The sequence below is a fragment of the Dromaius novaehollandiae genome, chromosome 7 (assembly GCF_036370855.1).
Source record: "Dromaius novaehollandiae isolate bDroNov1 chromosome 7, bDroNov1.hap1, whole genome shotgun sequence".
Lineage (NCBI taxonomy): Eukaryota > Metazoa > Chordata > Aves > Casuariiformes > Dromaiidae > Dromaius > Dromaius novaehollandiae.
The window spans coordinates 30,682,224-30,688,260 of NC_088104.1; positions in this window are offsets into that span (position 1 = coordinate 30,682,224).

Here is a 6,037-nt window from a genome sequence, read left to right on the forward strand (position 1 = left end):
AATACTCAGGGATCATGTTAAAGGATCAGTTCATCGCAGTCAACTGTACCTTCTTAGAGAACAAAATTCTGGTAAGAAATGTCCCCTTAATCAGTATCCTGTGCTGGAAATTGAAGCATGATTTAACCTAGAAATAGAGTGCATTTTTTTAAAGCAGAAGGCAATTAATCATTGAAACAAATAACCAATAGCTGTGGTGCATCCTGTATGTATGAACAATCCACTTCTGCACCCACTCAGCCTAGAAATCTTACACAGATATTAGCTTACTAAAAATAGTATCATATTTCTTTCTCAATCTCACTCACTCAGAGAGACATGCTGTATCATAAGCCTGCATATTTTGGTATTTACAAGTACTGTGCCACTCCAGCGTAGACTGTTCTTATTGCAACACTGTGGCTCAAAATATTTAACTGCTGCCAAATCTCTTCCTTAAATCACTTCTTCCTCAAATTTGTCTGGATAACCTGCACAACAGATATTCATATGTAAAATTAGTAGCTGGCCACTTGCTGATTTTAAATTTCAAGTTGAACTACTATAGAGATCCTACAACAGATATGGAGTACAACAGCTGTTTAAAAGAGCAACAGATATCTGCTCTCATCTCCTTGAAAGACGGTGATATAATGCCTTTATTCTAAAACTGCTGTGAGGATCTCCCATGCGGCAAAAGGCAGCCAGCGTAGGCAACAGGAGGGCTTGCTGCTTTCAACCTTACGATTATATAATTATCTTTGCCTGCTTCTGAATTTTCAGAATTGTCCAAGCTGAAAGCTGTAAGTCTGCTCAGTGGTATATCAATTTGTGTAACGTTTTTTCCAGTAATCAAATGTCATTATTCCATAATCTCAGAATATGGACTTCACCTTTTCCACTAGCCATAGGATCTCAGTGTATATATATATAGCTATTTTCCTTGCTCCGAGCTCCATACAGAAAAAGAAAATGTATTTGTTTGGAAGATAGTGGCAATGCTTTCTTCTATAATCCTGAGGAACGTGCCCAAGCACATCACAAAGCATGCTTGCAATGTGTAGTCTACTGCCTGCACTGCTGACAGGTTAGTGATCGCATGACGAAGTGTGCGGAGTGTGCTGATCAGCGCACCGGCGTGGTCAAGAGAAGGTCTTGCTCTCTTGGCTATTGCCTGCCGGCAGAAGTTATGTTTACACAAGAGCTCTAGGAGAAGCTGTTTCTGGGAAGGATGCAATCACCTAACTGGTCCCTTTTCTGACCACAGGACGTGCTCATCGTCAAATCCAGATAGGGTTCTCTGAAGAAATGGATGTTATTTCCCTCAAAAAAGGAACACATGGGAAACCACATTACCAGATATATTTCTAGACTTCACTTTGGATCCAGCATAAGATCTCTTAAAAAAAAAAAAAAATGAACAGAGATACCTTCAATACTTCTTAATTCAATCCTTCCCCCTCCCCTCCCTGGACAATAAAAAGAAATATAATCAGAAAACAGAAATTAAGTGGTGCCAAGATGAAGGGTAAATTCAGATAAACAGAGGAAGCCCAGCTACATTTGCTTCTAAATTGTGCAACATAGCCACCTCTAACTTCCTAGCTTTGGACAATAAACAGGTAAGTTTACCTGCTTGCTATTTACTCCTGGGCATTAGAGTAGGACTGTCTGAGACTTCCTTCTGCAAGCTAAAGTGTCAGGAAGCATAAAATGAGGAGTGGAAGGTTTTGCCAGAAATGTATGGGGGTGCTAAAAATGGGAGTACATGATGCATGTTCTCCTATGCTAATGGAACAGAGGGAAGCAGGGGGATGTAGGATTTCAGTGGAAGTTGCTTGATAAGGACTTAGTGGAGACCCAGGGATTTAGCTTGTTACTTTTTATTGAAATCATTGTTCTCGATGAGGCTTTTTGTTAAGTGCAGATAGAGTGCTGAAAGGAATTATGAACTGAAGATAAGAGACAATAGTAATTAGCTGTAATTGAACACAATGAATGACATTGGTCAGGCCATCATGAGCACAGAATAGGGATCTCATGTTAAAATAACGTCCTCTGCTAAATTTGTTTAGAACATCTGAAATGTCAGCAGATGTAGCTATAATTTAGCACTCAGAATAGTTGTTTAAAAGGACCTGTTTCCATAGAAAGCATCCAGAGCGCTCATTTCTCATGGCTTCAGTAAAGGTCATATTGTGGGGTTGTATTTTATGCTACCTATTTGCTCAGTAAGAACCCCAGTAAAGACCCACACTACAGTGAAAACTGCAAGCATAGAAAGTAAAGGTTCTCAGCCACAATGCAGGATTTCCTAAGGATGGAGATCTGTTCCCAAAGAACGACACAGGGACCAACAGCAGTACTTTCTGAGAAAGCAGCTCCTATCGCACCCCCAGCGCTTTAACTGTTGCTAACCTTCCTCTGTCAAAATAATATTTTAAGAAGTCCTTTAAGAAATGTCTTTTCATTATACACAGTTCATTTGTGTGCATTAGAAACTGTGCAGCTGATTAATAGGCAGAAATATATCTCGCCATGGTAGGCTTTTGATGTATCAGCTCCTATTTTAAGAGGGGAACTGTAGGATATGGTGGGATGATGAAACTGTTGTGAATGTGTAGGAGTTTCACTGTGAAAAATATTATTGACTAGACAATGTAACAAAGAGCCAGTGCATCATTCATGTGTGGTTTTGCAGCTCCAAATCTTTTTGCAGAATCCACCCATTTTGCCTCCTTGACTTCATATTTCAGTAAAAAATAGACATAATCTTTTATCTTAGAGGTGGGAAGAAAGTAATTATTATCTCGCCTTGCTAAATCTACTAATAGAGATATGGGAATACTTCAGGGGGTGACAGTTCAGCTGTTAAATGTATTATACACAATGTGGTATACAAAAGTGGAAATAATTTCACTAAGATGTTTTTTTTATTCCTATGACAGCTGTGTTTGGCACTCCCAACTGAAATCAAAGCCCTGTCACTTCAGATGCTATAAAGCTCTACAAATGACACAAGCAGGTATATAACGGTTTACATGCACGGAATGGCCATACTGACCAGCCAGAAGAAAGCAAGGCACTCCAGGTGATTTAACAACATATGAGCAAAATATTTAACTTTTTTTGTTTGAGAGTAAACCAGGGAGTGAAACGAAGTAGAAGATGAAGGAGAATGAGGGGATTTCCTACACAAACAAGTAGGATGACTGGTTTTTCATTTCATTGACTTTCCCAAAGGAAAAAAAAGGTCAAATGAATTTCTGAATGCAGAAAGACTGTTAACTGCATCTGTGCAATCTGTAAAAAAATGCAGAGAAGCTTTTAGGATTACTATGTGTTATGTGTACCTTTTCAGACTGGTAATGGAAAATATCAGATGAAATCTCTGATTAAATGGACAGAATTACTAGCTCTTATTCAAATCCAGTCAATCGATTTTTGTCTATCACAATTAATATCTAATTGCTTTTCTATGACATTTTAAATTCTTTCTTCCATGTCTAAGTTTAGATCATTGGCAGCTTTATCATTCTTAACCTGCTGATGAAATACGAGTACTATCTTTGGAAGCTTGATGTTAAATTATTAAAATTTCCAAGGAGCTCTTGCAGCAAACATGAGCAACATATCACTGTCTAATTACCAGTCTAATTGCTTCCTTCCTGTTTGTCCTTTTGACTATTAACCATAGCTCTGTTTTTGACTGTTGTTCTTACATTTCCTGTAAATGAAAGAGTAACCTCAGTCTTTTCTTTCCTGTTTGGTCAGGAACAACACAAAAAAAGAGATACAGAGAAAGGCCAGCAGATAACCCAGGTACATTTGCCTACATCTACACACACACAGTCTGCTCCAAAACCCTGAAATCCATTTGCAAACTTATCCTCACCCCCAGGTTCTTATAATCTTCCACATTTAATTATGAATAAACACAGACAGTACACATAAAAGTGAGCATATACATATTTAAAATTGTAAACAGAGCATCACTGTGCTTTTTTAGCTGTAAACAGATTTTCTTTTCAATCTAAAGTCTAGTCCTCCACAAATCCTAAAAACAGGGGGATGTGAGGGAAGAAGTTTAAACAGCCCAGCACACTTGCCGGTATCATCCTGAGTGCAAGCTGCGTAGTAGGAAAAGCAGCCACTAGGAAGGGACAGGCAGTGATTTAGCTGAAGGCAGGAGAAATGTACCTACTTCCAGACTGGGGAATATAACCTTTACCCTGTTATACCGAATAGGTTAATTTAACTTACCACTGCCCTACTTTTGAGGAGCACAACTTTAACCTCAGTATGGATTGCTGAAATATAGAAATCTTTTTTTTCTTTTCTTTTTTTTTTTTTTGACAAATTACTCAAAAGACTGTATTTCCAAAAGAAAATATTAAACTTCTAAGAATGGAGTATATCCCGAACTTCACTGTCCAAAATGTGAAATAATGACTTCTGCTGTAGTTGTATGGTCAAAAGGCTCCAGCTTGTTTGGCACTAATGATGGGGGGAAAGTATGAAGTTTTTGATTATCCTTGCTAATATCCAAAGGTTGAATGAAATGTCAGTGAACATCCTAATAGGTACCTATCTCTACCGTCAAACACTGAAATACCTTTGAAGTGATTATCATTGACAAGTAACAGTTAAAACATATTTGGCAAGATAGTTGTCTGATTATAACATGGTACCTGAGATTCTGTGTAGATACATACTACATATTTTCTCAAAACAGTCTTAAGCAAATAAAAGAATATCAAACAGACAACAGTGTCAGTTTCTAAATTCATTGATGGGTAATGTAACACAGAGATATCACGGAGTACATCCTACTTCAGAGAAAACAAAAGAACCCCCTGAAAAGGACAGAGCATTGCACTGTGTCCCAAATTATCAGTCATTCCCAGGCTGTTAGTACAACATGCTATAACTGAATATATAGTTTGAGCAGGAGAATGCTATTTTCAGCGGGCTTTATTGCAAGTCAGGAAGCCTTGTTTCAACAAGAAACATCATCTGTCAGTGAAAGAAAGAGAATGAATGACAATCTTTGTTTAAAAACTGCCAAGGAGTGATTCAGCATTCATCAACTGACTTCATTCCCATTAGCAAAATTTAAATATCCAATTTAGCAACCCTTCACTTTTCCTTTTTTGGATGAGAGATGTTGTTAAACTCGTTTTGTAGAGAATAATTGGTAATAATACTCCCCTTCTCTCTGCGAAGTCCTGAGATGATTCATGGAAGAATTACCATTTCATCTAGACCATTTTCCCTTCTGCAGTACCTGTGGAATCAACCCAATTGTCTTCCCTTTTCAGGAATCATTAGCTCTCTAGCACAAACCGTCTCTTAAGATGCTTTTATTATTTCTGAAAGCCTTACCTCCTAATGGACTCAGTGTAATTGGGCACAGGTGCTGTTCACAATGAATACGCAATCCAAACTTCCAAACAACTGCACAGCATTGAATTACATCGAGTGAACAAATAAACTTGTTATTCAGTTTTTAATTTCTACCCATTGGGCTTGAAATTGCAGCCATATGAAAACTCAATGTAATCCTGTGGCCCACAGGCCCAGTTCAGACTTCATTTTGCCTGCATTAGAAGAGCAAAGAAAGGACTATATTTGATAGAACTACAAAGATCTTGATCTTACTCACTTTGCAAAACAGTCCTGCAGACTTCAAAAAGATTTGGATTAGACCCTCTGTGCATTATAAAAATGAGATCCATATTTTGTGTACTTTACGTGAGTTCACTAAACAGGAACTAATTAATATGATGACATTTAATACAGTTGGTATTTAAATGAAATATTTCCAAAGATCATGGCCCTCGATATTGATCAATATGATTATTGACATCAGAAATATGTCATTTCCATAAAACTGTGGATTAGTGTGTTCAGAGAACTGCACAAGCAGTACTACAGAGCAAAAAAAAAAAGGCGTCTCACAAAAATTCTGTAAATAACAAAAACATTTCAAAGACTGACCTTTTATGAACATCCAATAGCTTAGATATTTATTCTAAGTTTATCCGAAGCTACAAGA